Here is an 11341-nt window from a genome sequence, read left to right as displayed (position 1 = left end):
TGATTTGAGCAATAAAGGGCTTTATTTTTCTCTGCTGGTGGAGCACCATTCATGCAAATCAATACCTTTTAAAGGCACCATTATAATGCCACTGCCAACCTATAGGTATTAAAATTTTAAACAGACCTAATCCTTCTTATGGAATTTTTTTTTGTTTATTTTTTTGTTTTGGTTATGTCAAAAACGATACAACTTGTATGTATTTCAATGGGAGTTATTTAGTACCACGCAGAAGGGAAGTCTGGTGTAGGACACTCTCCTGTAGTTTAATCTAGAGGGTTTGGAGAGGACACCAGAGCCTAGAAAAACTGCGTCTTGTGCTTTGGGTAGCATAACTTCTGAGCATTGCTGAAACTGAGCTTAATGTGTCACTCTCTGATGCTGGAGCAAAAATAGCATAACCTGGAAGTAGCCTTTTAGCAGAGGCAGTAAGGATGAAGGTAAAGCCAGGTCACACAATTTCCCAGAAGGTAAAATAGAGGGAGGGTCTGATGACTAGCAGCTTGGTTATATTCTCTGGGTAGAAGTGAGGAATGCCTTAATTCCCTGGGGGGTCCTATGGACTAACATAGGCTTCAGCCTTTAAGGTCAGCTTAGGTACATGGCCTTGGGACCTTAAGTCTAGACCAACTTGATGTCCATTGAATTCTCTATAATGACAGAATCCACATGCCATCAGTGAATTGAAGAACCATCTTCAATTTTCACTTCTAGAATTTCCCTTTGTTTTAGATATCCCAGAACTACAGAAAGGGAATTGTTGTAAAAGCATGGTCTTGTTCCTCTGAAAACTTCAGGCATACATACTCAGCCTGGAATTTGACTGTTTACTGAGGTTTCTTTTGTTATTTTTAGAAATAGGACATCCATCCCCTGAAATACTGAGGCTTCATCCTGTAGCTTAAAGGGAGTAGGGGTTCATGAGGGTTCATGAACCCCTACAGGAATGAAAAAATATAACTGCTATATTTCTTTGTTTCTGATATCTATAGTTTTTATGGTAGAAAGCTCATTTCTGTTTTGTTTGAAGAGCTGAACCTTTGCTTTAGTTGTCACTTAAAAAAACCCAACCGATGAACCAACCAAAAAACAACGTAGGTGAAAAATAGCTAATTATGAATAGCTATTTTATGTCATTAGGGTTACTGGAATCATATATGGGTATTGATTGGCCTTTTAAGATGTAGCTGAAATGAAGCCAGGGTATAAACCCACTAAATTAGGACACTTACTTTTCATCCCTTGTGTGGAGTTTCCATGTACTGTGCTTTTTACAGCAGTGTGAGAAATGAGAGTTAGCAACTAAATATATTTCTCTATGATGGTACAGTTTGCAATAATTTCAGCACAGCCAAACCTTCCTGCAAATAAAGAAGAGGTTGTGTCTTATGAATTTACTTCTTTTATTTTAAAATTGCTCCTGCGGTCATTGTAAGTGCTTGGAAAGCAAGATTAGGACATTATTAGAAACTTGTCCCTTGGGGCACATCTTTCATAGTATTACCACTGGGAAAGAGGTGTTTGGGAGGGAAGCATTTGTACTGAAGCAGCAAGGTCAAGAAATATTTTTCAAAGTAATACACTACTGAATGTACAACCTGGTGCCCCTTCACTGTCACAAAGAAATCCTTTTCTAGGGAGAGTGCCATTCATTTCCTAAGTGCCCTCTAACCTCCCTTACTTGTGCACTGGCAGTATTTTTTTTTCCATCTAATTTTTTTTAAGGCATTAGGCATAAGAGTCTCCAGCTGAACCTATTCAAGCATGGGTGTTCTGGTGAACTGGGATGCACTTTTTGGCTTTTCAGCATTCTCTGCCCAGCCATTTATTGTCACATGTCACCTATGGAGAACTATCTTCATCTCACCGACAGTGCATACAAAACAGATTTTCTCTGTTTTCAGCAGCCCTCCAGCTGTGAAAGTCTCTAATAGGCTGTAGGATTGAAGAGGAAAGCAGGAAGAGTAGGCTTTGGGGAGAAAAGGAGGTGGTGAGACCTGTCCTTTGGTTTCTGTGATTCTTTCATAACTGGGTTTGGTCTTGTCACTTTTTTTGACAGTTGATGTTTTGTTAAATCTGCAGAAAAGGTGACTGAGTCCCACAGAGCTACTGTCACTTCCTGCTTGTGGATATAAGGATTGGGATCTGTCTTCTCACCCCAAGTGGTTTTTGTTCTCCATCTAAGAAAAATATTCTGTGGAATATGTGCTGGCTTGCAATGGTACTCATTGTGATACTGATTCCTTGTTTTCCAGTAAAGCAGTGCTTTCTGAGATTAACACCTTTCCTGCCAACCTGTTTTGGTTCAAATCTGTGTCTACATGTTATACTATTTTCTTCCATGATGGTTGGAAAAAAAATCTGAAGAAATTTTAGATTACTTTCCTCATTTAGTTTCCTGAACCTCTGGCCCCAGTCTAGGTGCTATACTGAAGTAGGTATGCTCTCATCAGGTTCTTTCAGGTCTTCCATCTGTGAGAGAGGGTTTTGGCATGCCCTTTCCCTTGAAACTTCCTAATACTGAGGTGGTAGAACAGATCAGCATCCCAGAAGTCTCAAAATAGATGTAGAGTAGCAACAGCTACCCAGATAACTCTGGGATTTTTCCTCCCTCTCCTTAGTGAAAACGTTTGCCAGTTTTAATTATGAGCCCTGGATGTGCATCTTGAGATTTGCAGCATCTGGAGCATGGTGCAATGATTTCTGCTCTGTGACAGGCATGCAAATAAGCAGCAGCTTAAATTTACTCCCTATTCCTATTGGTATCTGTGTCACTTCTGCATGCAGGCTGCCTTGTCAGCCCATACAAATGTCTGCATCCTTGTGTCAGTGTGAGAGACACATTTTCAGACACCCTCAGCTTCCCAAGGCTCCTAGGGGAAAGCCTTACATGGCTTCAGCAGTTGACTTCTTGAATTAAATGAGTATTTCCTAATTGGGTAAGCTCAAGTGAGTCACACAGCTACATACGACAGGGGAGGGAAGATTGGCACTGGAATGGTTTGTTTATTGCTAAAACCCATGGATAATATTCTTCATAGTACCAAGTTTTCACTCCCACTTCCCCTTCCTGTCCATCACCTCATATATTGCCGAGGATAGCTCTAAATGCAACAGCTGTGCCATCTGCCTCCAATATTATTTCAGCCCTCACTGTTTTGGGAAAAATTTCATAAAGTGTACTGCACATGCAAACATTTAATTGAACAAATGGGAAGCCTCTCCAGTTAAGAAAGCTTTGCAAATGACAAGCAGTGTCCAATTTCCATTCTAATGGTTACTCTGGGGCTTTAAAATATGTGTGAATCCATCTAGTGGGGGCTGATGGTATATTGGAGGCAGATGGCTTGGTTCTGCAAAGAAGAAATGTAAGTGGCGTTTACTATAAATCTTATTTTTTTTTTGGCAAAGGGTTGACACAATAAAGATGTGACTATTACTGAGAGTGCTCTTTAATAATCATACTACCTTATGTTTCCCCTCAAGAATATGGTTAACTGACTAGAAAAATCTATTCTGAATTTTTATGTTTCACTATAACCAACAGTTTAGGAACACCCTTTTCTTCCTCCAGGTAAAAGGCTGAAGAGTGGGCAGCTGACTAAACAAAAGGCAAGCACCAGGCCTTGCAGAAACACTGCAACCTCTGGAAAGGTATTAGACCTTGTGCAGCCCAGCCACACTTAATATCCTTGCCTATCCAAGGGCTTTAAGACTAAGCATAGACCTCACTTTCCCTGTAGAGTCTCAGATTTTTGAGGCAGTTAGGAAGTGGGCAATCAGAAAATATTTGAAATGTTTCTCTTAAAGCTGTGCTGGTGACCTTTACTTTAAGCTTCAATGTCTTATATATCTTAATGCTCACAAGAGCTCAGCTGTGAAGCCAAGGATTTCTCAGTGGTTTGGCTGAGGGGGCCAAGACAAGCGTTGCTGAGTGCAGTGGAGATGAAAATGCCTGTGGGATGAATAAAGGGGGAAGCTCTTCAGAATTCTGATAGTGCTTGTCTGAATTTGCATTCAATGAATGCATGGAAGTAGGATGTCTAATGTAGGTTTAGCTGTTGTCCATGGCTTTGAGACACTTATGATACCTTAACAGAAAAAAACATGAACAAGTATAAACCTGTCAGTAAATTTAACTGCATAATAAGGACAGATCTTGCTAGCAGGAGCAGGAAGGGTGGACACCCCAGGTTTGCACAACTGAGAATGTCTGCACGTTTGCCACAAATTTGGCCAAAGCTGCACGGTCATCACACATTTCTTCTCCAGGTTTACTGAGCTACACTTCCTCCCTCCAAAATAAACTTTTATCATTTTGTTTCCTACTACCTCAGGATTTGGATGTATGTCTGGGTTTTTGTAGATTCTGGCATTAGGATTGCAAAGATGTTACTTGGGCAGTTTTCTGAGCTCTCTATTTGGAAACTTGTGATCAACAACTGAGTGCATTTTAAATCTATCATAAAAATAAAATTAAGTGGGAAGAGAGAACTAAATGTGCTACCTACCCTGGGGAGCAGCACTTGACTACAAAGAAGACTTGAATTAAATCCTATTGCAGTAACTATTGAAAAGCCCACAATAACTACTCACAACCTCCAAATAATAATTATCTGGTATAAACTCTGGGCTTATGTGTTTGAATTTGTATACTAACGAATACTTGCATATGTCTTAAATGTTAAAATATGCTTGTCAGGGCTCCTTTTATAAGAACAGACAGGATTATTGAGTCTTCAAGTGACATTTTTTCATTGTTACTTGAGACAAGACTAGAAAAGAAGACAGGCACAATGGAACCTTGACAGACTCCTTAACTAGGGTAGTTTTGGCAGACACCGAACTAATGTTCATAAGCCTTCTCAGTGATTCTTATTCTAACTGTAATAAGCAGGTATTGACTTTGTTGTAATCAGCATCAAGATTCATTGACCAGAGAGGTAGATAGTGGTGAGAGCAAAGCCAGGGTCAATACAATCCTCAGGGGACTGTTAATCTTGGTAGACTGAAAAGGAAGTCAGTATTGGTGATATTACATTATTCCAGTATAATTTTTTCTTTTATATGCATATATAAGGGAAAAAAAGGAAGGATAATCCAAAAATGTAATATGGCTATTTCAATGGACCCTATGCATAGCATTCAGGTCATAAAAGTTGATTATTTTACTGATAATATTCTATTATTAGTACATGTAATTTTTACATGTAATTTTTTCTTGGGGTACAGTCTGAATTTGGATAAAAACAAAGGAAGGCTCTGAGACAGGGTGACAAATAGATGATACTACCCAAAAGTTTTTTCTACCTGGTGGGCATAACCCTGACAAGTGCTAAATATTGTCCTTTTAATACAGCAGTCTGTTGGAGTTGCTGTCATTACTCACTGCAGAATAACTAAGTGCTTGCTGCTTCTCAGGCTTGAGAGCCACAGTTCTTACAGCAAGGCAGGTTCTGCCCTAATGCTGGCTGGTAAACTGGTCTGTGCAGGTCTTCTGGTCAGTCTCCCTAAACAATTACCTGACTTTTAATTGAACCATGGCTTGGAACACTGCATGGGTTTTTTTTTTTGTGTCATCTTGCTCCCTGCTTGTCCCTCTCATGGCCTCTGTTCATCTCTTCTTCTCTGGTCCATCTCTATCTCAGCTTGTGTAGAAATCTTAGAAACCAGCTTACTTGATGACTATTCCATAGTTTTGGATGCTATGCCATTTGAAAACAGTGATGGGCTTTTGGAGAACTTATTTTGGATGGGCTCTTGCAATTCATGATTTGTACAGTTCAGCAGTAATACGGCACAAAAGAGCCACGGGGTCACAGTGATGCCAAAACGCCTCTTATGAATGCAAAAGGTGAAGTCTTGTCCTGGGGAGCTCAGTGGTCTGAAGGGTGCTTCTGGGCTTCAGAAACAAAAGCAAAAGCCATTTTGAGAGCCTCCTGTAGCATTTTCCCTGCTGCCTGTGTCTGAAATGGGATTTGCCTTCTGATGAAGCACCCTGCCAGCCCTGCTGCTGTGGTTCATGAGCCACACTTCTTGATGTGCTTTCTGAGAGAATATTGTCAGCTCCTAGACAGCTAGGTAAAGATGGCTTTTCACTAGAAAACAAAATTGGCTGTTCCTGATTTGTGATTTGTTATTCCTCTTGTATGGATATAGCAGCTTAAAGCTTCACTCATTCACTTGGGGAGTAGAAATAAAGTTGTGTGAACTTGGGAACTTGCTCAAACACATTGGATAATAGGCAGGGAACAGTAAAAGTGGACAAGCTCACAGGGAAACCCTTAGGGTGTATTTCCTTCATATAAATTATTCAGTGAGTAATTTACAAACTGCAAAGATATTTGTCGAGAATGGATTTGGTTAGTGAATGACTCAACAAAATAAAAATAAATTTGGAAACACTGGACCATTCACTCACAAAAAGTAACTGGACTGACTCTTTTCTCTCTTAGGATAGCCTGCAAATTTCAAAATTCACATGTTTTTGGAAATACATAAGACTCCTCTTTTTGCACTAACTTCTACTTATCTACCAAACAGTCTACATACTCTTTTTGCAAAAATATTTTTTTCAATTCTTAATTAGGAAATAACTCTTAAATAGGAATATAACTTGGGTGATGTAGATATAAATACTTTGCATGTGCTGTATTGTGTATATACGTGTACACATACAACAAAAAAATGTTGAGGTAATTCTATAAAATACATTTTACAAAGTACCTGTCAATAATAAGAAAGGCAATACTATCTTTTCCACTGTTAATCATCCTGGCAGTTCATCTTCAAATAGCCTTTCTGTAGGTATAACATCCTGAAAGGTATGCTTTGAAAAGTGAAATGTGCTTCAAGTGTGGCTATTATTTGGTGTTATTTCAGGTTTATCATGGTACAAGATGAAATTAGATCAGCTAAACTAGTTTAATATGATGGTGCTGTGGTTGTAGCTACTGTAAGCTTTGGCAGCTCCTGCCATCCTTTTTATCCCACCCCATCGTGTCTCCATCTACCTGTTGTTTTTTTTTTTTTTTAAGAGAAAACTTCTATCTAGAAAAATTTGGGTTGTTTGCTCTTTAAATGTTAAAGCAATATTTTTGTGCAATACCTTGCAAATTCCACAAGATGTGAGCCAGACTACTGAGAGGTAGTTTTCCTTGATTGTCTACAAGTTAATTTCCTTCTCTGAATGTTCATCTCTGGACTTCAAGGTAGTTTTCCTGCACAGGTGATTATTTTCAATCCAGGCTTCTTATCAGAAGTTTGGGTAGAGAAACAGTAAGAAAGCCAGACTGTTTTGTTTCTTCACTGCTGTCCCAACCCAGAGATTTTCCTAAAATGAAATGTTGCATCCAATATTGAGAAGTGCAAAGAAAGTGGTTGCTACTATTTACCTATATGTACCTTAGAAACAACTGTAGCTAGATAAAAAACATGAAACAATTGAACATTTTTTGTCCAGAATTAATACAGCTGAAAACCAGAAGCTGCATAATTGGGATTAACTTCATTAAACCTTGGATTTCAAACAGTTTTGTTGGAAACAGGAAGAGAAGGAATTATATTTTTGCAAAATATTGAGGGTTTTGGTGGTGTTTTCTTCATTTGTTTGTTTGAAGAGAGAGGATTGCTTTTATAATATATCTCTTTGAAGTAGTTTCCTGACACTCAGTAGTCATGGGATTATATCCCAAATCAAGAAAAAAACCCACCAAAACCTGACACAATGTGTCTACTCTCATGTTAGAGTTTCTATTGTCTGATATGTCTATTTCATAATAATAATAATAATGATAACCTCTGTTATGATTTCTACACAAATTTGGCAATTCCTCTTTCCTGAGGTAGAATTAATAATATTTTAGGAAAGGAAAACTTGACCGTAATAGTGATCTGCTGAAACACCCACTTTTAGGGAATTCCAACATTAGGGGGTAGATATATCATTGACAAGAAAATATTGAAATAAAAAAAAATTTTGAAAGAATTTTGTAGAAAACATTTAAAAAGTCTTATGTGAAAATCTTCTTAGGCAGAAAACTGTACTCCAAGTGTTCATTGCTATGTCTGTGCATTGTGAGTGCTATAAATTGTGAAATGTATCCCCTCTTAATCTGTTATGAGAATATCAATTTGTCAAAAATTGATCAGCAGCTCATCACAGATTCATGCATCTACTTTTTGTTGCAGAATGGTAACAGAGTTTTGTTTGAAAGATTCTTGCACAATCCAAATTTCTTTCTTTTCTTAATACAAACGAGATTGAGATATGTATAACCTGGTCAAAGGGAAGAAATGCTTTTTCTAAGAGCCCAATATTTCAGTGCAAAGTGTTCATTTGTCCCAGGAGCTACTTGTTGGAGATGTTGTTTCTGTTAGCACTGGATGGATGTCCAATTTCCAGGCTCACAGCAATGGAGCTAAAGAATGTTGCACCAGTGTGACTGTGTGAGTCAGACACGTGGCACGGGACTAACAAATTCATGCTCTCAGCTCAATGTTAATCAGCTTCTACCCTGTGGCTTCCTCACATTTGCTTTTAAAGTATGTCCTATCCATTTCATGTAAAGAGCAGCTGTGCACTTCCAACATATGGTGCAATCAGAAAAGTCCAGAGGACAGTAGAGTGCATGTTGCTCATATTTTATTAGGGTTTGCAGCATATTGATAGCACACAAAGCAACTCTCTCAGCTTTTCTGTCTGTTGCTTTGGAATGCCTCATCTCTAAGAGCTTCATATTACTTCCATTTGTCAGAAACTCTGCTCTTACAGTTTTCACACACTTATGTTCTTCGCGATACAAATTCAGTAGCTGTAGATATCTCCCTGCCTGTCTCTGGTCCCTTTTGAAGCAATGCAAGATCTTTTTATTTTTCCTGTGTGAAAGGCAGAAATAGTTTTATTCTGTTAAGGTCTCTTGGAAGGATGGACTTCCCTCACTTCTGAGTTTCCTTAAGGGACTGAGGGCAGGCTAAGGGTATTGTAAATCTCGTAAGAGCCCTGTTGTCTGAATTCAGCTTTGTTGTACTTTGGTGGCAGCAGTCAGTACCAAAGTGGGTAAGATGTGTTGCCCACATTGCAGGCTGTGTTTATAATGTGCTAAATCTAATTCTGGATCCTTAGCCATTTAAACCTCCTGTTCTGCCTGCAGGCTAAAATGTTATCCAAGTCTTTATTTCTTTTTAGGTTATCCACATCAGAGGCTGATCAGACTTGCCCTTGCTAGCTTGTCTTTGTGGCTTCCTCCTGTGTCCTTCACAGCGAGAAAAGCAGTGTAAATTTGTGTTTGTCCTGAGGCAACATTCACCTGGGTATGCCTCTCTTCTTCTGATCCAAGATCTTGGAATACGAAGTCTTCATTAGAACTTGGAGGATGGAGATTTTCACTGTGATGCCTTAAGTTCTCAGGCATCAACCGCAGAACTCTCTCATTGTTCAATGAAAAAAAAAAGTGGCAAGAAATCAAAAAAAGCTTAGTTAAGGTTGAAAAGTAATTCTTGTTTCTATGGAGTTTTGACTATACCTCATATCTGTTCTTCACAGATGCTGAGCACTCCAAATACTGTTGGCAAGTGATGTAACTCCCAATGCTGTCTGATCAGAAAGCTTCTGAATAATGACCCTGTAAACACATGGAGACTCAGTGAAAAGATTGTTTGCACAGTCTCACATGTGGGCATTGCTAAATGATGGGGTTAAATGAAAATAACTGGCAGCTGCATGCAGAGCTGTTTCCTCATCATAAACATATGGGCTGAGTTCCCAGAGGAAAGTAGAACAGAGTTTGTCAGGGTTTGAGATGACCTTGCTGTTTTCCACTTGGGAAAGTAGATCTGGTTTGGCTTCTGTGCCCTTCTTCTACTTTATTCCCACTTTTCTCAGAGGGTTAGGCTGAGGGGACCAGAAAATCGCTGTATCATGACTTGTTGCACTCTTGGTGTGATTGTGGGAGGTAAAGGAGAAGAGATCCCCTGCAAAGCTCCTGCAACGCTTGTGCACTTCTGTCCGTTCTCTGCACTTGGCTTTTGCAAGCACTAAATAATTATGACAGACTGATGAACAGCCAGAGGAGTAACCTGTGGGCAAAAGCTGGTAGCTAAACTCCTGCCCTGGGGCTTCTGCTCATACGAGATTGGAACTGGAGGAATAATAGCAGAGACACCAGGCTCTTGTGTGTACCTCACCCCCAACTTATGCATTGTCTCTGAAACACTGAAAAGGATTTCTGGGGCCTTGTCTGAAACATGATTTTCCTCCTGTCCATTACCCAGGTACTGCTATTATATGTGTATCAGTTTTCATCTTTCTTTCTTTTTTGTAAACCCCCTTTTATCATTGGCCATTTCTGCCTGTCTCATCTTATAGGTGTGTGGTGGGAACCAACTAGCCTTTTGTTTTCTGCAGATGGAAGGAATATGACACCAATGTACTTTTCTGGTATGTTGCCGAAATTAACATATTTCCTTGTCTGCCTCTTCTGCAGCATTAGAAGAGTGATGGAAGTGATTTTCCTTGGTTCTTTAGATCTGTGGCAGGAGACATCAGGGAGAAGTATATAACTGCGTGCTCTACAATGGCACAAAGCTGTGAGAAAAGCTGCAAGGGTAATGTTCTGTCCTTAATCTAATAATGTTCCTTGTTCAGTATTAGTAGAAAATGACTCTTTCTGCATTCCTTCATATTGCTCTGTAATAAACAACAGCATAATACTGAAAATATGAAGTAATTTAGTAAGTTCAGGTTTTGTTGCAGATAATGGATAACTATGCACAGGAGTACAGTAAGTCCTGAATGACAGTTTTATTTGATTGCCAAGCCTGGATGCAATGTTCCACAACACTGCTTTACTGTAACACCGTGTCATGCTGTAGGAAGTCTGATTGCCCTCAGATCTGGTCGAGCAGTTCTCACTCTGCAGCATCCTGTCTCATCAAATCTGACAGACTGTGCCTCAGCAGTGCTTGGGTGGAACCTCTGGAGAGGATTTATGTGACATAGGGAGAAGCCCTGGTGACTCAAACTCATCATCCCACCTAGTCCAAACCGAAACAAAGTCTCTGAGAGAGTGCTAAGGAAGCTAAGGTCTGATGCAGTTTCCATTTTCAGGAGTTATGTACTGCTCTGACTCATGCCAAATATTGACCATTAAAATAGGCTTTGTGGTTCCACTTCTTTCCCTTTTTTTTTTTTTTTTTTTTTTTTTTTTTTTTTTTTTTTTTTAAGTTAAACTAAGGTGTTTTCCATCTTGCATTGTCCCCTGGCTTCATTTTAATGATTAGTGAAATGGTTTCTAAGGGAGTTGAAAGATGGGAAAGTATTTGCTGTATTAAATACAATGTG

Source organism: Sylvia atricapilla, chromosome 2, assembly GCF_009819655.1.
Source record: "Sylvia atricapilla isolate bSylAtr1 chromosome 2, bSylAtr1.pri, whole genome shotgun sequence".
Lineage (NCBI taxonomy): Eukaryota > Metazoa > Chordata > Aves > Passeriformes > Sylviidae > Sylvia > Sylvia atricapilla.
This window is presented reverse-complemented; position numbering follows the sequence as displayed.